At 39.0% G+C, this 22,684-nt stretch overlaps 1 protein-coding gene and 2 long non-coding RNA genes across 3 annotated transcripts in view; 2 read left to right on the plus strand and 1 right to left on the minus strand.

Moving 5' to 3' along the window:
• The first annotated feature begins 1,736 nt into the window (after positions 1-1,736).
• Positions 1,737-7,093, plus strand: LOC138967117 (uncharacterized). The gene is made up of 4 exons (XR_011455852.1): positions 1,737-2,145; positions 2,488-2,630; positions 3,546-3,649; positions 4,134-7,093. It is a non-coding gene; the product is annotated as an uncharacterized lncRNA (long non-coding RNA).
• A 94-nt stretch (positions 7,094-7,187) lies between these two features.
• On the minus strand, positions 7,188-11,931 carry LOC138967116 (uncharacterized). Its single transcript, XR_011455851.1, has 3 exons — positions 11,341-11,931; positions 10,814-10,966; positions 7,188-9,279 (listed from the first exon to the last, which is right to left on the minus strand). It is a non-coding gene; the product is annotated as an uncharacterized lncRNA (long non-coding RNA).
• A 2,181-nt stretch (positions 11,932-14,112) lies between these two features.
• The window catches only part of LOC138967118 (uncharacterized), a 140,468-nt gene continuing 131,896 nt past the window's right edge, over positions 14,113-22,684 (plus strand). The window contains exon 1 of the mRNA XM_070339598.1: positions 14,113-14,873. The gene's annotated coding sequence lies outside the window, so the exon portion shown is untranslated. The remainder of the gene's footprint in view (positions 14,874-22,684) is intronic.

Below are 22,684 nucleotides of genomic sequence, written 5' to 3' on the forward strand. Positions count from 1 at the left end.
TGTCCCTTCCAGGATTGCTAGAAATTCGTCGTAAGAGAGGTCGAATAAGGTTGGGGGAAAAGTTTTCATAAAAACATTCTTACATTACGTATTACTGGCTTTGTGCACGGCAAGACTTTTTAGAACTTAAAGGCACAGTAAGCCTCCCGTAAACCATCACAGAGCTCCCCGAGCGTCTAAATACAGTACAAGCATACTTCCATTTGAACGCTCACCGAACGGGAACATCCTGGCTGCTTTCTGTCGAGCGTGAGACATTTTCAAAGAATTTATTTTCGTAGACTTGTTCCGTTAACAACAACGGCGCCTCGTTTTTGCGCTAGACCTAACTTTTAAAATCTAAATAATAAATTGACAGCTTGTTACACAAACATTCTTTAATCATAAAAGAATTCGTTTTTCATCAAGACAAGATCAGAACAATTCGAAGTTGTGAAAGTTTAAAAAAAGAAAAGCCCGGAAGCAGGGTCACGCAAGGGTCGTAGCAGACGACGGCCGGTTTATCAGTGCAAATCGCCGTTCCTCTCAACAGTCAAAAGCCATCGCTAGAGTTCTTGTGAACCACAGCCGTTGTTTCGTGCATAAAAAAAACGTGCTATTGTAGATATAAGCTCACGTCGAGTCGCATTCAAATGACTAACTATGACGACTGCATTGTGAAAAGGGAAAACTGGATCACACGGGTTCACGATGGCTCAGGGGTAAGATAAACCACGCAAAAATAAATTCTTTGAAAATTGTTCGCTCTTTACGGAGGGCACCTAGGATGTTCTCAATTGGTGAGTGTTTAAATGAAATGGTGTTTGTACTGTGTGTAAAAGCCTGACCGTATCTGTGATGGTTTACGGGAGGCTTACTCTGCCTTTAAGGGATCATGATAAAGCTAATACAAACTTTTTTTCCCTTTTGTTTTGTTTTAACGTAGACTGGGAATCGAGATGAGGGTGGTGGTGTATGTATGTGCTTGTGTGTGTGTGTGTTTGTTTGTTTGTTTGTTTGTTTGCTTAACGCCCAGTCGACCACGAAGAGCCATATCAGGGCGGTGCTGCTTTGACATATAACGTGCGCCACACACAAGACAGAAGTCGCAGCACAGGCTTCATGTCTCACCCAGTCACATTATTCTGACACCGGACCAACCAGTCCTAGCACTAACCCCATAATGCCAGACGCCAGGCGGAGCAGCCACTAGATTGCCAATTTTAAAGTCTTAGGTATGACCCGGCCGGGGTTCGAACCCACGACCTCCCGATCACGGGGCGGACGCCTTACCACTAGGCCAACCGTGCCGGTTGTGTGTGTGTGTGTGTATGTGTGTGTGTGTGATAGGAGCGATTCTAAGACAACTGACACAACTACTGGACTGATCTTCATGACACTTTACATACAAATTCTTCCAGTTGATATCCCCAGAATTTGTTTATCCTTTTTACTATAAATGTCCTTGATGACGTCATATCCGGCTTTTAGTAAAAGTTGAGACAGCACTGTCACGCCCTCATTTTTCAATTAAATTATTTGACATTTTGTTCACGCAAACTTCGACGAAGCTCCGACCATGGAATTGCATTTAAGCTTGGAAATTTAAATATCAATTAATGAGATTGGTCATGAAAATTCTGAAAATTGTTATTGAAATTAAAATTTCTATTAGAGATTCAAACAAGTCGCGTAAGGCGAAATTACTACATTTAGTCAAGCTGTGGAACTCACAGAATGAAACTGAACGTAGTCCGCCGCTTATCCTTGGCATTCGATGTCAGTAATCCCACACGTTTTGGGCTTATTTTTGTGGGCCACAAACGCGAAATGTGCCTCACAAATTTTTGGGCTTATTTTTGTGGGGCACATTTTGGTTTTGTGGGCCACAAACTGTATTTGTGGAGCATAAAATAAGGGGCACAAATTAAGCTTCATAAAAAATAAGGACAAATATTTGTGGGGCTTAAACAGTGTTTTTGGCCAAAAAAATGTTTTGGGCTCTTTTTTTTCCTCCTTATTTTGGACGTTGAGCGTGGTTTTCAGACCTACTGCGTTTCGGTTTTTAGCTAATGGCGGTCGATGTTTGGACAGAATCTCCAATGGCAATGGTGTTTGCTAATGCGAGAGAATTGGGACGGGCGAACCTTTGCATATTAACCAGAGGTAAGTTTCCATGTTTCGTTTCATAACTGAGAGTGGGTTTATGGTAGTATGTGTTGCAACAGGTGTCATTTCGACTCACTCGAGTCACTGTCAGTGTCACTGTGACTGTCAGTCCACAGGCGCAAGGTATCGTTCACTGAACCAACACGTAGTTGCCCTGTACAGGGATTTTCTCATTAATTTGAAGAAGAAGATTACCACTACCACGTTTTTGCAACATCTTTTCAAGGTGCATGATCATAATATTTTATAAATTCTTTTTGTTTTTAAAGATTGAGTCTAACTTGAAATACTCAAATAGGTAACCTTCTGATCGGCCGTTCCCAATTATTTTACTTGCAGGTTGGCATCAATCAGAAGAGAGCTAGAGCTAGTATGTTCAACTTCAAGGTCTCCTCTCAGCTGAAAAAGCCAACCGATTGCTGCATGATCTTGAGGCTGTCACTGACAGAAGTAAAATATTTGATGCCACTGCCGCAAATCAGGTAAGAGTAAGGCGAAGAGGTTTTATTATGTACAACTGTCAGTGTTATGATGTACAGTGTGTTTTTTCCTTCCCCTCGCTTACATTCTCAAGTTCTGGTCAGAATAACTCATATGGAGGTGTGTGTGTGACTGTGAGCAAGACTGGAAGAGTGTTTTCATTTTATTTTTATAATTCATGTTCAGGGATAATAATAAAATAATGAACACCTAAGAGTCCAAACCACAGAACTGCTCGAACCTCTTAGCTTTATTTCACCAGTAAGATGATCATGCAGTTCCTCCAGTATTAGAATCATTTTTAATACTAGAAGCGCATGACTTTCAGTGTGTACCTTTAAGTTTAATAAAGTACAATGTATTGCTGTAAACAGTCACTCACTCACTCACTGTCAGGATATATCTCATTCTCAGTGAAACTGTGTGTCAAGTTCTATTATTTTTTTCCTTTGTGCTATACACACATGCATACATGTTATACATATATATATATATATACATGTTATGTAATATGCATGTATATATATATATATATGCACACATCAACTTGTCTACATTGTATGTCTGTCACTCTATCAGTCTATGTGAACAGATTCAGTCAAAACTTCACTAAATGTAAAAGGACTTATAAAATGTTATATTCTAGAAAGATATCAATGCCACTGTCCACAGTATCATAAGAATCAAGCGTTAATGTTGGTTTGGTCGTCTGTTGTCGTTTTTTGTTGTTGTTGTTTTATGGGGGAGGGTGCAGTGTGTAAATTCATCTGGTTCTGTGGACAGTGTGTTTGTTGTTCCTCCAAATAGCTAAATATCATACTGCATGTAGCTCCTAGTACTATACTTGTCCTGTCAACTAACTGTTTTAAAATTGTTGCTCAGAGGAATGTTACTTCAGCCAATATTATATATTACAGGTTGGCATCGATCCGGCACAGTGGAAGAAGCAGATTGATTTCCTTCATGATCCGGAGGCTGTCAAGACTCAAATGGGAAATATTTCATGCTAATGGCAATTCAGGTAAGAGTTCTGCTACATGATCATATTGTGTTTTATCCTCCCTCTCAGTCTCAAGTTCTGGTTACATTCTGACTGTTGGTGTGTGTTTGTGTGTGAGAACCGAAGTGTGTTTGTGTGTGTGTGTGTGTGTGTGTTTGATTTTCCCTGGCCAGTCAGGAGAGCTGCCAGACATTAATAGTAATAATACCTGCAGATTTTTCTAGCCCTGCAGATTGATGTTACACACCTTTGCTTTGCTTTTTGAATTTGATAGCAAGCGCTGACAGGGAATGTGTCTTCTATATTTCATATTAAAAAGTAGGCATTGGAACTTGTCTATCAGGGAATTAGAACGTTTACGCTCTTGGCATTTATGTGGGTTTAGTGTGTGTGTGTGTGTCAGTTACAAACACAATTTACTCCTTACTCATACTTAAAACTTGTTCTTGTCATTGTGTTTGAATTTAAGATCAGTTCCTTTGTCATTCATTTGTCAGTACCGTAGGGACAGAAGATGACGAAGACCTGGCCAGTGAATGTGGATGAAAAGCAGTGCTATCCAGGTCCAGCTGTGATCGATGGGGAAACTACAGCAACAGCGGCAGTAAATGTCCACTCAGTATTGGTTGTACTGAGCTTTACAACTTGTTGCTATTGTAAATTTGTGTCAATGTTTTAAAGGCCCACTATGCCTCATTTAAAAAGTTGTCCTCACCTTTAACATGGGATAAGACCATCCCTCCACTTGGTCACAGACCAAAAATCAACACTTTGACTGCTTTCTGTAGTGAGGTAGATGTTTTGGTGGTTGCGGTGAATTTATTTTTTCTTTCGAAGAAGCTGTACCTGAATGTATTCTTTAAAAAGATACCACTCTGCATAGAGAGCCTTGAGGCAGTTCATTTTTGGTATGCAACTATTAGTGCCCGTATGGTCTTATTTCATTTAAAAGCCTCGGGGATGTCGTCAGGCGTCCGACATAGACGGATTGAAAGGCTCAGATGTCTGATTCACATAGCCGCATGGCGGTCAGATGTGATCATGTCCTATCGTTTTGAACTGAGCGCTGTCATTGTCCTATAAGAACTCTATTCCTTCGGACAGCGCACTATTCTATATTTTTCTCTCAAGATACACATTTTCAAAAAGCGACCGAGCACTCTCGCGTATTTGTGCACTGAAGTTGTGCAGTGCGGATCTTGTGTTTTCGGGAATTCCAAACCGTTTGTGATATGGGCTGTTTGGGCACACCTGTCTGCAGCACATTAAAGTTAGGAGTACGGGAGACAACTCCAACTGACCATAAGTCTTGCATCTGGTTTCAGTTCAAGACATTTTGACGAAGCGCATGCATTGAATTATGCCACCGAAATAAAACTAAGGCCTGTCCACTTACAAAAATTGCTCGGTCAAAGTACAGTAAATCTTACATTTTGTTAAGGAAATGTGCGGCAGTAAAATTGAATTTGGAGAATACATGGAATAACCTGGTTTTCTGGGAAGTGACATAAAAATAAATAGAACAATTGTGAATACTTCTTCTTCTTCTTCTGTGTTTGTGGGCTGAAACTCCCATGTACACTCATGTTTTTGTACGAGTGGATTTTTACCTGTATGACCGTTTTTACCCCGCCATTTAGGCAGCCATACGCCGCTTTCGGAGGATTGTGAATACTGATCGACATAGAGTGCCGTTGCTATGGAAACAGTCGTTACATTGGATTTCTAGGAAACAGTTTAACAGCGACATAATACATCAGAAATTCCTAATATTTGGCACAAAGATGCACATGTATCATATCAACAATCATATAGAACGATTTTTTTACAACAGACTACAGTTGAATTTTAATATCTTTTGTCATAAGAATGAACGAATTTCTCACTGCATATTCATTACAATACCCCCCGCGGGTTAGGGGGAGTCCCATATTGGTTGGGACGAGAAAGAATTTACCTGATGCTACCCAGCATGTCGTAAGAGGCGGTTCTGTTTCTCCTTTTACCCTTGTTAAGTGTTTCTTGTATAGAATATAGTCAATGTTTGTAAAGATTTTAGTCAAGCAGTATGTAAGAAATGTTAAGTTTGTTGTACTGGAAACTTGCATTCTCCCAGTAAGGTCATATATTGTACTACGTTGCAAGCCCCTGGAGCAATTTTTTGATTGGTGCTTTTGTGAACAAGAAACAATTAACAAGTGGCTCTATCCCATCTCCCCCCTTTCCCCTATCCCATCTCCCCCCTTTCCCCGTCGCGATATAACCTTGAATGGTTGAAAACGACGTTAAACACCAAATAAAGAAAGAAAGATTCATTACAATAATTAATTTAAATTCAACTGTAGTTGTTTAAAAAAACAAACACGTTCTATATGGGGCGGGGATATAGCTCAGTTGGTAGCGCGCTGGATTTGTATTCAGTTGGCCGCTGTCAGCGTGAGTTCGATCCCAGGTTCGGCGGAAATTTATTTCAGAGTCAACTTTGTGTGCAGACTCTCTTCGGTGTCCGAACTCCCCCCCCCGTGTACACTACATTGGGTGTGCACGTTAAAGATCCCACGATTGACAAAAGGGTCTTTCCTGGCAAAATTGCTTTGGCACAGTTAATAATTGTCTACCTATACCCGTGTGACTTGGAATAATAGGCCGTGAAAGGTAAATATGCGCCGAAATGGCTGCAATTACTGGCCGTATAAAATTTCATCTCACACGGCATCACTGCTGAGCGCCTAGAACTGTACCCACGGAATATGCGCGATATAAGCCTCATTGATTGATTGATTGATATATGATTGTAGATATAATACATGTGTATTCTTGTGCCAAATATTATGAATTTCTGATGTATGATGTTGCTGTAAAGCCGTTTTCTAGAAATCCCATTTGACGCTGTAAATGCCAGTTTTCATCGCAACAGCCGTCAATATCCATCCACAATGTTTTCATTCATTTTAATAAGTCACTTCAATAACTACCCAGAAAACTAAGTTATTCCTTGACTGTATTCTTCAAGTTTAAGTTTGGTAATTTTACTGCCGCACATTGCCTTAAATCATAAATAAAGGGTTCCAGTAACATACCTTTCTTCTTTATTGATTATGAACTTTGGAAGATTAGATGTTGGATCTGTTTTTAAAAAATATTTCCTTGATGTGTTGTACTAAGATCAACCGTCTGCTTGGACATATACTAAAGATCCACTACCTGGCTGCTGTCTGCGGAAAATCGATTAATTCATAGAAAAATATGCCTTTCAGGGAACCAGCTAGCCGGTTGACTGTACATGTGTTTGTGTAGAGATGTTCTTATTGCATGTTCAAGCCAGGACAGATGGTGACCTGAAACATTTACACATTACATATGTATGCAGGACTGCTACTTTTAAGCTTAGGTGCAAGTGACGAAGTGTGATGATATATTTGTTTGACTGATTATGGGCATTAAAATAAAACTGCAAAAAGAATACTTACACTTGAGATCTGATTTTGTGTGTGTGTGTGTGTGCGCATGAGGGTGTGTGTGGGCAATTTGACATACTTGCAGAAGAAACAAACAGAGGTAACTGATAAACTGCATTTATTAACACAAAGATGTAAACAAAGTGAGTTCACACATTTCACAAAAGTAAAACAAGGCAGTCTCACATGCATTCACAATATTTAGTACTCGACTCGCATGAATGGCCAAAGATTATAGGCTGAGAATGCAAGTTCTAATTTGGCACATTTGTACATGTAGCTGCATCCACTAGACATATATATATCCATCTTACAATAAAAAAAAACTACCGTAGTGGTTAGGACATCTGCCTGAAAATCTAGGTCCTAGGTTCGAATCTCTACAGAGGCATTTAATTTTTCCCCTTGGTTGAAATAAAAAATGCTCAATCCCGAGAGAGCAACCGTAAAGTTACCAGGGTAAAAGTAAAGCGTTGAATGCAGCTATGAAGGTCATGCTAGCAGTGTGGGTCAATATTCAGGCCGCCTTCTATGCACAGAATTCGGTGTAGGATTCTCAGCTCTATCTTTACAAACACATAATCCCCAATAGTCATACAGTGGAACCCCCCTTTTAAGACCCCCTCCATTTTAAGACCTTGTTTTCTCAGACTTTCTGTTCATAACCTCTGTAAATTTTAAATTTTACCTCCATTTTAAGACCCCCTCCTTTTTAAAGACCTTGTTTGTTTATTTATTTGTTGCTTAACGTCCAGCCGACTACGCAGAGCCATATCAGGACGAGGAAGGGGGGGTTGAAGGGGGCCACTTGTCAAGCGATTCCTGTTTACAAATGCACTAACCCATTACTTGTGTCCCAGCAGGCTTTAGTAAAACTAAATTAATACCTACTGGAAGATTACCAGTTTCCAGTATGTTAAAATAGGCTTAACCTATCTACTGCTGGACTTACATCAGAACACTAACAGATTAAACTATACATGAATCGCGAGACAAGCGGCAAGAGAAGAGATTTTTGGAAAAAATACAGGTGAATGAGCAAGAAGGCAGAAAAAAGAAAAGAATTCATGAAGAAAAAGAGAGCATGACAGGAAAGAGGAACCAAAAATCTACCTAACAGCAAACTAGAAAGCTCCTGCGGTTCCAAAAACAGGAGGGGCCTTTAATTTCATAACCGCAGTGCCCCACTGCGGGATTTTAAGACCTGATTTTCTCAGATTTTTGGAGGTCTTAAAAGGGGGGTTCCACTGTAGCTGTAAGACATAATTTTGTTTAAAACTCTTATACCTTTTGGGGGAAATAAATTAATAAGAAAAGACATCACCACACTAAGAAGTCAGGGTGCTGACTTTAGCTATGTGACCAAGTGGAAGGATTTTCTTATCCCATGCAAAAAGCCTGATGAAGGTCTGACACAGTGAGGTGAAGTGTTTTAATGAGGCAGAGCAGGCCTTTAAAAAATAAGTTCACCACATCCAAGTGAAAGACACAATCTTGGCAAACTGTATTACAAAAGCAACATTTCAGCACAACATAAGAATGAATTGAACCATCCATGATGCACCAGAACGACCCAAAAACAGAATCAATGAAAATCTTAAACAAGATAAAGTACTGACTAGGATTCAAAGGAAGAAAATTCATGGGTTAACACATTTCATGTGCATAATGCAGTTAAAAGATCTAAATTCTAATATTGCAAACAAAGTCTATACATGAACACGCATTGACCGAAACATACACACACATCTCCCAAAGCTAAGCCTGTGTGTAAAATACTGCCTGTGAACAACTTAACTTAAAGCACTCAAACAACATAAAAGTCTAAGATAATATCACTTTATGTAGTAAAAACAAACAAACCGCTGTTTGCTGTAAGAAAATATCTGCATACCAAACACTACCTGTATTTAGTTGAATTGACAACTTACATTATAAGTCAAAATGTACCCTTTGATCCACATCGCACCACACATTATTTGTGTAGAATGTTATTGTTAATGTGTTACATGTTCATTTCACCACAAAGGCAACAGAAAACCTCTGTAAGTGTCAGCATATTCAGATGGACTATATTAAAGCAGTTCTGGTAGCTCCGTCAGCACAGAATGGACTGAATCTGATCATCATCCTCAGCAAAGCCAGGCACTACTCTGCAAGCTGCCTGCACATCATATCTCGGCACCTCACTTCCTGGAAAATACAGAAAATGTATTACTGAGCACATCCAGACTTTGCTGTGCACTGATGGGGATATGTTTTGGGTATCGAGAAGAGGGTGTGGGGTGCGGGAAGGTAGGTAGGAGGTAATACTTGTTCTTCACAAGATCAGTGGGATGGAGAATGGTGGGGGTGATACTGACAGTGACAACTATGAACTAAACTGTAAACCTTATTCTGTAATATTACAGGTGCCATCATTTCTTCCTGTGAAAACCATTTATTTCATGGATATAATAGTATATATACTTTCATCATTAAAATTAAAAAGATAATCTTTCATCTTAAAATTAAAAAGACTTCCTCACAAGAACCTTTCTAACGACATGATATCTTGTTATGCTGCTGATGTGAGCGGCTTTTCTGGAATGTGATGGAAAGTTACTATTTTTTTAAATTCAGCATGAGCCTTCATCCCACACACATTCCCTATTTAGCGTTGACACCTTACAGTTTTGTTGAGAAATGTGATGTGAATTCATTCAGAAAATTCTAACTCTGCGCAGGGGCAGTCAGGGTGTTGGATGAAGAAGTAGGTATCCAAGTACACAGGCGGTATTACAATTTACATTGTAACTCTTATTCCATGTAAAAAAAAAAAACTATAAAAAAACAACTTGCCAGATCTGTGATTGTGAACCAAGGAAAGGACTGACTGTATTTAAAATAATTCCAGTAATGAGTAAATCTTTCATTCTAGCTATTTCATGTTTTACTTTCTTGCATCACAATAGTTCAATGTTCATACAAACAGTACATAATGCACTTTGTGAGTATAGGGTTGCAACACACTTTAAGATGGGAAGGAGAGAGAAAATAAAGATATTTGTACCATTATGTATATAAAGTACATCATACCAATTACCATGCACAGTATTACTATGCATCTTCAAATACATGTATGAATAATTTCATCTACAAAGTGAGACAGTGACAAAAGGTCAGGTGTCATGTCTACTGTCCCGAATGACACACGATTGCTGACATTTCACCATTGCCAACAGAATAAACAAATAAGAAATAGGTAGAAAATGAATGTGAAAACTGACTTTAATTGTTGATCAGTATTTTCTATACCACTAACAAATAATCTACTTGCACAAGCTGTTTGGCAAATGTATGTTGCATGGGACACACTGACATGAAAGTGGAAGATGTTTTTCCCTCTAGAGAAACTACATATCAAGTTACACTTTTTGTGCTCTTCCATTCCAGTTGGCAATCAATTGTTAACGCATGTTATTAGAAAAAATAGAAAACAGATTAGATAGAATGAAAAATGTACTGGTGATGTCATTTGGGACATACTGACATGAAAACGTCACCTTTTGGCATTGTCTCAAGTACTTGTTATTCAATTTACAAAGAACAAAAGACTGCTGAATGATCTACATCAGTACATGTTTATAGCTTCAGACTACCATCACCAATACCCAATGTTACATATATTTTACCATACAGATTTGACAAGCAAAAGCTGTAAGTGGTAAAGAAATGTGTAACTTACTCTTCAGGAGTAGTCTGTAATGTAAAGCACCACGCCAAGTCATCCTGATATCTCTCCAGTACATGTATGCATCCATGTTTAAAGGTAAACTGTTGGAACTGGAAGACAGGAGCTGTATGAATGATGCACATCATCTCTGGTTTCTCGGGAGGCCTGAAAACAACCATAACAATATTATCATAACTATTAACATGTCTTGAAAATGAAATACTATTTCAACTTCACTATCAGACGATTCAGAGCAAAATCACTCACTAATTCAGTAATTGTTTTGTTTATTCTTTTACAACCATAGTTCATACACTGATACAGCAGCATTTGATTATGTGCATACAGATTAAAGATCAAGCATTTTCTAAACTTGAGTAAAAAAAAAGAACAGAACAAGCACACACTCTGTGACTCACACTCACAGTCACATCCAGTTACTCATTAACACACACATACACAACAGATGAATCTTGCTCAGTTCTACAAAGGCCACGTTTGCTATGGTCATGTCTTGGATTTTAAAAACAATAACTTACCTGCTTGTTGATCCAAACCGATGATTGAAAATCAGTGAGTAGTGTAGAACAGTGCGATTCATCGCCAACCTCCCCATTCAAGGCAGACCGTGTCCAAAATCAGCTGTATCATTCACATCCCGATTGAATTCTTTCAGAAGGGCAGTCGGTGTTTCAACTTCTTTGTCGGTATATTTCTCTGGTGGACGTGTTGAACTGCCAAATATTAGATTGTTTTCAATAATATCAGTCACGACGGCCGCCATGTTTTTTGTCATCAATACTATTCATGTACTCCACTAAGGAAGAGCGTTTTATTGTGTCTTAAAACCGACTTCTCGGGAAAGTGATCAATCGAATTTTATGGTCCACAAAAACTTGCTTCATATTTTATTTAAGGGCTACTTTTATTTGCCTTTATTTTTATGGCGCACATTTTGTGCCCCACATTTTGTTTTGGCCTTCATTTTGTGGTCCACAAACTGGAAATGTGTCCCACAAATTTGTGGGCTTATTTTTGTGGTCCACAAACTGGAAATGTGCCCCACAAATTTGTGGGCTTATTTGTTGGATTAATGACATCGAATGCCAAGGATAGCCGCTAGAGCAAAAGGCAGTGAAAGTGACGAGCCTGTTTGGCTCGGTTGCGCTGTGCTTCATAGCACGCTTTACTGTACCTCTCTTCGTTTTAATTTTCTGAGCGTGTTTTTAATCCAAACATATCATATCTATATGTTTTTGGAATCAGGAACCGACAAGAAATAAGATGAAATAGTTTTTAAAACGATTTCGGAAATTTAATTTTAATAATAATTTTTATATTTTTAATTTTCAGAGCTTGTTTTTAATCCAAATATAACATATTTATATGTTTATGGAATCAGAAAATGATGAAGAATAAGATGAACGTAAATTTGGATCGTTTTATAAAAAAAATTTTTTTTTTACAATTTTCAGATTTTTAATGACCAAAGTCATTAATTAATTTTTAAGCCACCAAGCTGAAATGCAATACCGAAGTCCGGCCTTCGTCGAAGATTGCTGGGCCAAAATTTCAATCAATTTGATTGAAAAATGAGGGTGTGACAGTGCCGCCTCAACTTTTACAAAAAGCCGGATATGACGTCATCAAAGGTATTTATCGAAAAAAAGAAAAAAACGTCCGGGGATATCTTTCCCAGGAACTCTCATGTCAAATTTCATAAAGATCGGTCCAGTAGTTTGGTCTGAATCGCTCTACACACACACACAGACATACACACACACACACACACACATACACCACAACCCTCGTCTCGATTCCCCCCTCTACGTTAAAACGTTTAGTCAAAACTTGACTAAATGTAAAAAGACCGCAGTGTGTTCATTAACATTACCTAAATCCTAAACTTTAAAGATATGTCATGTTTACTCTAAAAGTATGCTCATGATTAAAGAAAGTCGACTATGCAAATTAGGTACTATGTTCGTTTGTGTGTGTGTGTGTGTGTGTGGAGCAACTTCTTACAAACTACCCAAGATATGGTTATAAAATTTCACATGTGACCTCTGCCAGGTATTATCCACAGACGGGTGTTCCCTTATGTTAACAATGTTTTTATTACGTCATATCCGTTTTTCCCCAAAGTAGAGTACCCACTAAGGTGACCTCATTTTTCAATGAAATTGATTGAAATATTGGTCATGGAGTCCAGACTTTTTAATAGCATTTCAACTCGGGAACCTAAAATGTATTAAATTATCTACCTAAATAATGCATTATTTCGTTAATTAATGCATTCATTGATCACAAAAAACAACTTCATTTCTTTACAAACGGATTGCCATAACAATGACCTACTACTAGTATCATTTCAGTTTACTACTAATGCATACAGTTGCATTATCTTTTCCGTACCGGGGTAACCTATGATCGAAATGACTATATGTTTGCAAATGGGATTAGCTGTGGATTTGTGACCTACCCCTTGCTATCTCAGATAGTTACTACGTATTCAATCAGCTATGAGCCTGACCCAGAGATACTGGCTTTACAGAAGTTGCCCGAGAAAATGCTTATGGAGTACCGTAAACTACCTTGTATACGCCCACCCTCCCTATGTGCACCAATTTTGCTCAAAAGTTGGGGATGGGCGTTTGCTAGGTACTATATCCTTTGCAGGAGCGGTTCCTTAGCTAGAATAACGATATTTTGGTCATTTGAATTGGCATAGAAGTGTTCAAAGGATGCGTTATTGCTCAAAACTCTGAAATTCTGCAATCAAACCATGAAGATAATCTTGTTGCTTTTGTGTCTGTTAACAAGTTTATAACTTCAAAAGATATTTGTTCCTGACGACACGGCCCTTTACCCGTTCTTAGTCAAGAAATCAAAGAACACGTAAATCAACCTCTTCATACATCACTTCCCGCCCAATATGAAGCTTTCGTTTATTTTTTTCCCTAACATTCAAAAATGTATTGCGATTCTCTAGCCAGTCTAGAATTATTATTCTGTCCACTCCCCGAAACATGTCGAAAGAAGGGAAACAAGTGAAAAACAACAATAACAGCAGACTGAATAATCTTATTTTTATTTTCCTTGTCTACTCCACTGGTCGAAACTGGAGGGTGGGCGTTTACTAGGTACTGTACCCTGTGCGCAAAATTTGACCAAAAGTAGGGGGTGGCCGTTTACTCGATACTGGGCGTATACAAGGTAGTTTAAGGTAGTTTACGGTAGTTCACTGCTGAACTCTGTCTGGAGGTGGTCATATTCAGCAGCCTGTGTAAATTCAATTTCATTCGAACTGTAAAATGCGTGCAACTTTCAGAAACTGTATTCACATGTGAGCTTAAAAAAACGGTGTATTTCCTGCCTTTTGTGAGAATTGCGTCACAGGTATTTGATCTATTCAAATTATAATGTACTTCTGGTTGTATGTATTCGCTACCTGGCTACGTCACTGAGGAGAAGACAGCGAGCTCCAATGATGATGGAGCTGATTCCTTCTTGATTCTGTTAGGTTCTGCATGTGAAAGTGATTTGTTTTTGAACAGTGCTCAGTGTTCTTCAAGGCAGTGAAATCTCAACATGAAAGTTTGAATATACTGAAATTCCTCGTTATCTGATAAAAAAAATTAAAAATTAAAAAACTGCAAAACGTGACTATGAAAGTTGTTTATTCTTGATCAGATAATTGCAGAGAATATCTTGTGAAAATTATGAAACATTGCCGCTGTATTCACATTAGTTGTATCGACAATAATAAGTTAAATTTCTCCTTATCTAATTAACACTGCAACACGTGACTGACCAAAGGAAAGAGGGCAAGAGTTTCTATCGACAATAGCAAGTGGAATTTCTTCTTATATAATTAGAACTGCAACAGTTGACGGATCAAGGCAAAGAGGATAAGAGCAGATATCTTAACCCCTTTGACCAAAAAGGGATCTGCTAGATTTTCGCGCTGCTCAGACGGACTGCACAGAATGTCATCATTCAATATGCTGTGAAAAGTGTGCCACTGCACTTGAAGACTTGTGAAGGGAGGCTGGTGGAGATTTGTTGCAAGGTGAGCCCGAAGCGTGTGTGTAAAGCGTTACTGTCAATAAGTTCAAGTATACTCATGTGTTGCTGCTGTTTGCTTTTCAGCCAGGGGTGGGAAGGCGGCTAGGGGTGGATGTGAGGAGGGGGATCGGTGTCTGTGTCTGTCTGTCTGCCTGTCTGTCTGTCTGTCTGTCTGTCTGTCTGCCTGTCTGGTTGGGTACTTTGCCCACCCCACCCCATCCCCATCTCTCTCCCACCTTTCAACCTCAACCCAACCACACACACACACAGCCCGCATTGACATCCCAATGGTCCCTTTTCTCGACCACTTTTCAAATGAAGAGATGCCATCGAGTGCTTTTGTGATGTATAAGAACTTGACCGCCTCGAGTGACTTCCCACCCACCACTCCTCCTCCTCCTCCTCCTCCTCTTCCCGGTGTACATTGAGACTCTTGATCACGTGATTATGTCTGTCATCACTGGACATTGTCCTTGGTCTACCACTCTTGACTGACAGTGAGTGACCCTGCCGGAAAACAACACCGTGCTGACCCGTCAAAGCAACAGTTGTTGGTGGTATAGAGGCGGTGGCGGCCCGTGGCGATGTTGTGCAAACGCGGCAAGCAGGCATTCACACACACACACACACACACACACACACACACACACACACACACACACACACACACACACTCACTAATGAATGATGTTACTTAAAGTTTGTCCACACCGTCGCCTGTGGGTTGTCCCGCGCCTGCTATGTCATGTTTTTCTATTTTTTTTTCTATTTCTTTTTCTAAGTTAAAAGGTATGTCTGTTTAAAAAGTCCTTTGATGACACAGACTTGATTGCGAGAATGTATGTGTGTGATATACAATCATTTATGTACTTTTTAAGTGGGTCCAAACGCTTCAGCTGATTGTATTGATAAATGGGTGTGTGGTTATACTGAGTACTTTGCACCAATCCTGGTGTTTGTCATGTTTGAGATAACAAAATTTGACTGACCTGACCTGGCCTGGCTGACTCGACAATGAAGGTAGATTCCGGCGACATCACCCTGTTTCTGATTTTCTTTGCTGAAACTGAAACTACGTTCTAGCCGTCTCCTTTCGTCAAACAGCAGGGGCGGATTCGGGGGGATGTTACAGGGGTTCCGGACTCCCTCCCCCCCCCCCCCCTCCGGCTGTCCAAAAAAATATTTAATACTAACTTTAACGAAAATGAGTGGCTGCTGACACCAGTTGATCATGTTTAAAATCAAGGATAAGCCACAAATTGTTTATAAAATAGCTAAAATTCTTCAGCTTCTTCGCCCCCCAGACCCCCCCAACGGAGCATTGTCCCTGTACCGACCCCTGGACCCCAGGCTTTAACTCCCCCCCCCCCCCACACCCACCCCCCCCCCCCACACCCACCCCCCCCCCCCCCTCTGGCTTAACTACTCCGCCCCTGAACAGCCTTGCCGTATGTATGTTAAAGTATAATTCTGTAGTACAAAACATGTTTTAGCAAGGGACCTGTAGTCCAGTTAGAGCACTGTACTTATGATTCCGCATCTCACGCTGGGGCGGACACGGGTCAACATTATGGGCATCATGTCGAGGTGGCAAGGGATAAACAGAGTGGCACTAAAAACTCTCACCATAACTGAGGTGACCCTGAGCGTAACAACGTCAGCAACGCAGAAGAACAAAACGAAGATGAACTGACATGAAAAACTTTGGACTTCTTTAAGGCCATAAAAAATGAATTGCAGGTACTTAGTTCTGCATAATTATTTAACAGAAAATAAAGAGTTCTCTGGTATGTTTTCGTTCACATTTTAACATCTATAATTTATATCTTCTTTTTGTTTGACTTGTTTGAAGTGTGTATGTTGAGTGTGTGCCGGCGTGCTTTAATGATATTACCATCGCATTTCGACCTACATAGTGTTAGGAATGAGCGTTGGCAAGGTGAAAAAGACACGACTTAATTCCCAACCTATTCTTATACAAATTCCGACCCCTTCTAAGCACACACACACACACTCACACTCACACACAAACACACACACTCACACTCACACACAAACACACACACACACACACACACACACACACACACACACACACACACACACACACACACATGGTCTACATGGGAAGCAGGATGCCGTTAAGGATTTCCTATTGTATTGTATTGTATTGTATTGTATTGTATTGTATTCCACAATTCACACTTTAATAAATTTTGACAACATTGACCCATTGAATAGTTTTACCCAGTTTGCAGGCCTCACATGGTATTTGAACAATAAATATGTCAAGATATTTCGAGTAGTTAGATATAATAGATAGTTAGCGTACGTTTTGAGAAATAATCCCTGGGAGACTGCAAGCCTAGGTTGCTATGGCTGTCCATTGGCATTGCAAAAGTCCAGGGTTAACGGATCAGATGAGGAATGAGGTAGAATACTCAGAATGCAAGGTCTATACAAACAATTAGGAAACTGTTAACATTTAGATATGTTGTTCCAAGGTTAAAACAGACTTCCAGTGTTTTGCTGTTTTGTTTTTATTCTGTTCTTTTTTTATGGTTTAGGGGAAATAAGGATACGTTTGCGTTTATTTCATGAATTGTTGCCAGCTTCGTCACAGTGACTCTAAAAGCACTCAAAGCTTGCAACTTTCATGTCGATAGCCACGCTGTGAACATTGGCCTCAGAATTTCAAACACTAATATCATTATCAACGCACGCATTCGTGCTCGAACGAAATAAAATTCCTGCTATGGCATTGTTTGCATGTTATTTAGGGTAATATACGTGAAATGAACTTTATCGGTGACAGGTGGCAAACACTGCTGAACCTTTTTACATTTAGTCAAGTTTTGACTAAATGTTTTAACATAGAGGGGGAATCGAGACGAGGGTCATGGTGTATGTGTGTGTGTGTGGGTGTCTGTCTGTCTGTCTGTCTGTGTGTGTGTAGAGCGATTCAGACTAAACTACTTGACCGATCTTTATGAAATTTGACATGAGAGTTCCTGGGAATGATATCCCCGGACGGTTTTTTCTTTTTTTCGATAAATGTCTTTGATGACATCATATCCGGCTTTTTGTAAAATTTGAGGTGGCACTGTCACACCCTCATTTTTCAATCAAATTGATTGAAATTTTGGCCAAGCAATCTTCGACGAAGGCCGGACTTCGGTATTGCATTTCAGTTTGGTGGCTTAAAAATTAATAAATGACTTTGGTCATTAAAAATCTGAAAATTGTAAAAAAAAACATTATTTTATAAAACGATCCAAATTTACGTTCATCTTATTTTTCATCATTTTCTCATTCCAAAAACATATAAATATGTTATATTTGGATTAAAAACAAGCTCTGAAAATTAAAAATATAAAAATTATGATCAAAATTAAATTTCCGAAATCGTTTTAAAAACTATTTCATCTTATTCCTTGTCGGTTCCTCATTCCAAAAACATATAGATATGATATGTTTGGATTAAAAACACGCTCAGAAAGTTAAAACGAAGAGAGGTACAGTAAAGCGTGCTATGAAGCACAGCGCAACCGCTACCGCGCCAAACAGGCTCGTCACTTTCACTGCCTTTTGCACAAGCGGCGGACTACGTTCAGTTTCATTCTGTGAGTTCCACAGCTTGACTAAATGTAGTAATTTCGCCTTACGCGACTTGTTTTTACACCCCCGGTATAGGGGTGTGTATAGGATTCGGTCGATGTGTTTGTTTGTGTGTTTGTGTTCGCATATAGATCTCAAGAATGAACGGACCGATCGTCACCAAACTTGGTGAACAGGTTCTATGCACATAACACAGAATGTCTGCACAGCACACACACACACACAGCAATACAGCACACCGTCTTGTACCTCCTTCTGCCCTGCCGAAGTCGGGGTATCCTTTTTAATCCACCGAACAATTAATATCCACAGCCATGTGTGTCTCCTGCCTCCGAACCACTGTGCTCCGAACACACACGCTACAGAGCTCGACTCGATGTGCGCAGTTTCGTATAAAAATTATTTTCCAAAATTCCCCACTGTGTTTTATAAAATAATCATATTATGAAAGCACATACTTTTTTATCTTAGTTGTTATGTATTTATTGTTAGTAAACATCGGCATTATTCATGTTTTACTTTAAACGCAATCATTGTTATTTATAGATCACAGGCACCTGATGTAAGTAGGTCACACACGTGTAAATGTTGTGCCCAGTCCTTGTTTTTGTTTCTGTTATTATTTTAGTTAGCAGGTCTAGTTGAGCACGTATTAAGTATTATGTACCCACTACTAGTTATTGTGCATTTTAGTTAATGGACTGATGATGTCATTGTATGGAGTCGACGCACGTGCGAGGATATGTATGTGTGGGGGGGGGGGGGGGGGCGGGAGATGGAAGCTTGCTGTATGTTATGTAATGTATATATTGTGTGTGATACGTGGAATGTGATACTATTTATTTGCATGTATGATACAGGTACAAATGTGATAATTGTAGGCTTATACTAGTGATTACTGTGTGTGATACATGAAATGTGATATGAATGCTGTTTTTATATGTTATACTCTTACTTTCTCCCAAGCGCAAGACAAATTCTTCTCTGAAAATTGAAGCCAATAAAATTTGAGTTGAGTTGAGTTGAGTTGAGTTGATACATTCCTGAGACGGTCCTTACAAAAATTGGGACCAGTCAAACACACGGTTAGGGAGTTATTGGTGGATTAAGATTCTACAAGGACTTATAGAGAGACATCTTAATGGTCAAAGGGAAATAACCTTCTCAGTTGGTGGCAGTGAGAATGGTAAGGACCGGGGTGTTTTTCCTACCTCGGAGGAATTTCTTGTTTTATCTGGTGACACAGAAAGCATCCTGTACTTATATTCCCTTTTCCGCGTCGGGAATGGTCGAGTTAACTGTCACAGCTAAATGACTATTTTTACATTTAGTCAAGTTTTGACTAAATGTTTTAACATAGAGGGGGAATCGAAACGAGGGTCGTGGTGTATGTGTGTGTGTGTATGTGTGTGTGTGTGTGCGTGCGTGTAGAGCGATTCAGACCAAACTACTGGACCGATCTTTATGAAATTTTACATGAGAGTTCCTGGGATTGATATCCCCGAACATTTTTTTCTTTTTTTCGATAAATGTCTTTGATGACGTCATATCCGGCTTTTCGTGAAAGTTGAGGCGGCACTGTCACGCTCTCATTTTTCAACCAAATTGGTTGAAATTTTGGTCAAGTAGTCTTCGACGAAGCCCGGACTTCGGTATTGCATTTCAGCGTGGTGGCTTAAAAATTGATTAATGACTTTGGTCATTAAAAATCTGAAAATTGTAAAAAAACAAAAAACAATTATAAAACGATCCAAATTTACGTTTATCTTATTCTCCATCATTTTCTGATTCCAAAAACATATAAATATGTTATATTTGGATTAAAAACAAGCTCTGAAAATTAAAAATATAAAAATTATTATCAAAATTAAATTTTCGAAATCAATTTAAAAACACTTTCATCTTATTCCTTGTCGGTTCCTGATTCCAAAAACATATAGATATGATATGTTTGGATTAAAAACACGCTCAGAAAGTTAAAACGAAGAGAGGTACAGAAAAGCGTGCTATCCTTCTCAGCGCAACTACTAAACCGCTCTTCTTGTCAATTTCACTGCCTTTGCTATGAGCATGAGCGGTGGACTGACGATGCTACGAGTACATACGGTCTTGCTGAAAAATTGCATTGCGTTCAGTTTCATTCTGTGAGTTCGACAGCTACTTGACTAAATGTTGTAATTGTATTTTCGCCTTTACGCGACTTGTTTTGTTGTTGTTGTAGGCCTATTGTTTTATCTGGTGCGGAAATTTAAATGTGATAGCGTTTTACGTCTATGGCAGATTTCTACGGAGCCATTAAGGCATCCATGCTAGTTATTGTCGTAGTTTTTGCATGCTGGGTATGTTGGTGTTTCCATCATGACCAACTAAATTCTAACATGGATCGTTAGTGGGGTCGGGTTGTTTTTACATTTAGTCAAGTTTTGACTAAATGTTTTAACATAGAGGGGGGAATCGAGACGAGGGTCGTGGTGTATGTGTGTGTGTCTGTCTGTCTGTGTGTGTGTGTAGAGCGATTTCAGACTAAACTACTGAGCCGATCTTTATGAAATTTGACATGAGAGTCCCTGGGTATGATATCCCTGGACGTTTTTTTCATTTTTTCGATAAATACCTTTGATGACGTCATATCCGACTTTTTGTAAAAGTTGAGGCGGCACTGTCACACCCTCATTTTTCAATCAAATTGATTGAAATTTTGGCAAAGCAATCTTCGACGAAGGCCGGGGTTTGGTATTGCATTTCAGCTTGGTGGCTTAAAAACTAATGAGTGCGTTTGGTCATTAAAAATCGAAAACTTGTTATTAAAATTATTTTTTTAGTAAACGATCCAAAAACAATTTCATCTTATTCTTCGTCATTTTCTGATTCCAAAAACATATAAATATGTTATATTTGGATTAAAAACAAGCTCTGAAAATTAAAAATATAAAAATTATGATCAAAATTAAATTTCCGAAATCGTTTTAAAAACTATTTCATCTTATTCCTTGTCGGTTCCTCATTCCAAAAACATATAGATATGATATGTTTGGATTAAAAACACGCTCAGAAAGTTAAAACGAAGAGAGATACAGTAAAGCGTGCTATGAAGCACAGCGCAACCGCTACCGCGCCAAACATGCTCGTCACCTTCACTGCCTTTTGCACAAGCGGCGGACTACGTTCAGTTTCATTCTGTGAGTTCCACAGCTTGACTAAATGTAGTAATTTCGCCTTACGCGACTTGTTTAATTACATTTAGTCAAGTTTTGACTAAATTTTTTAACATAGAGGGGAAATTGAGACGAGGGTCGTGGTGTATGTGTGTGTGTGTGTGTGTGTGTGTGTGTGTGTGTGTGTGTGTGTGTGTGTGTGTGTGTGTGTGTCTGTGGGTGTGTGTGTGTGTGTGTGTGTGTGTGTCTGTGCGTGTGTGTGTGTGTAGAGCGATTCAGACTAAACTACTGGACCGATCTTTATGAAATTTGACATAAGAGTTCCTGGGAATGATATCCCCGGACGGTTTTTTCTTTTTTTCGATGAATACCTTTGATGACGTCATAACCGGCTTTTTGTAAAGGTTGAGGCGGCACTGTCACACCCTCATTTTTCAATCAAATTGATTGAAATTTTGGCCAAGCAATCTTCGACAAAGGCCGGACTTCGGTATTGCATTTCAACTTGATGGCTTAAAAATTAATTGATGACTTTGGTCATTAAAAATCTGAAAATTGTAAAAAAATAAAAATATTTATAAAACGATCCAAATTTACGTTCATCTTATTCTTCATCATTTTCTGATTCCAAAATCATATAAATATGTTATATTTGGATTAAAAACAAGCTCTGAAAATTAAAAATATAAAAATTATTATCAAAATTAAATTTTCGAAATCAACTTAAAAACACTTTCATCTTATTCCTTGTCGGTTCCTGATTCCAAAAACATATAGATATGATATGCTTGGATTAAAAACACGCTCAGAAAGTTAAAACGAAGACAGGTACAGAAAAGCGTGCTATCCTTCTCAGCGCAACTATCACCCCGCTCTTCTTGTCAGTTTCACTGCCTTTGCCACGAGGGGTGGACTGACGATGCTACGAGTATACGGTCTTGCTGAAAAATTGCATTGCGTTCAGTTTCATTCTGTGAGTTCGACAGCTTGACTAAATGTTGTATTTTCGCCTTACGCGACTAGTTAAATTTGCTCTATTATC

Source organism: Littorina saxatilis, linkage group LG5 (assembly GCF_037325665.1).
Source record: "Littorina saxatilis isolate snail1 linkage group LG5, US_GU_Lsax_2.0, whole genome shotgun sequence".
Taxonomy (NCBI): domain Eukaryota; kingdom Metazoa; phylum Mollusca; class Gastropoda; order Littorinimorpha; family Littorinidae; genus Littorina; species Littorina saxatilis.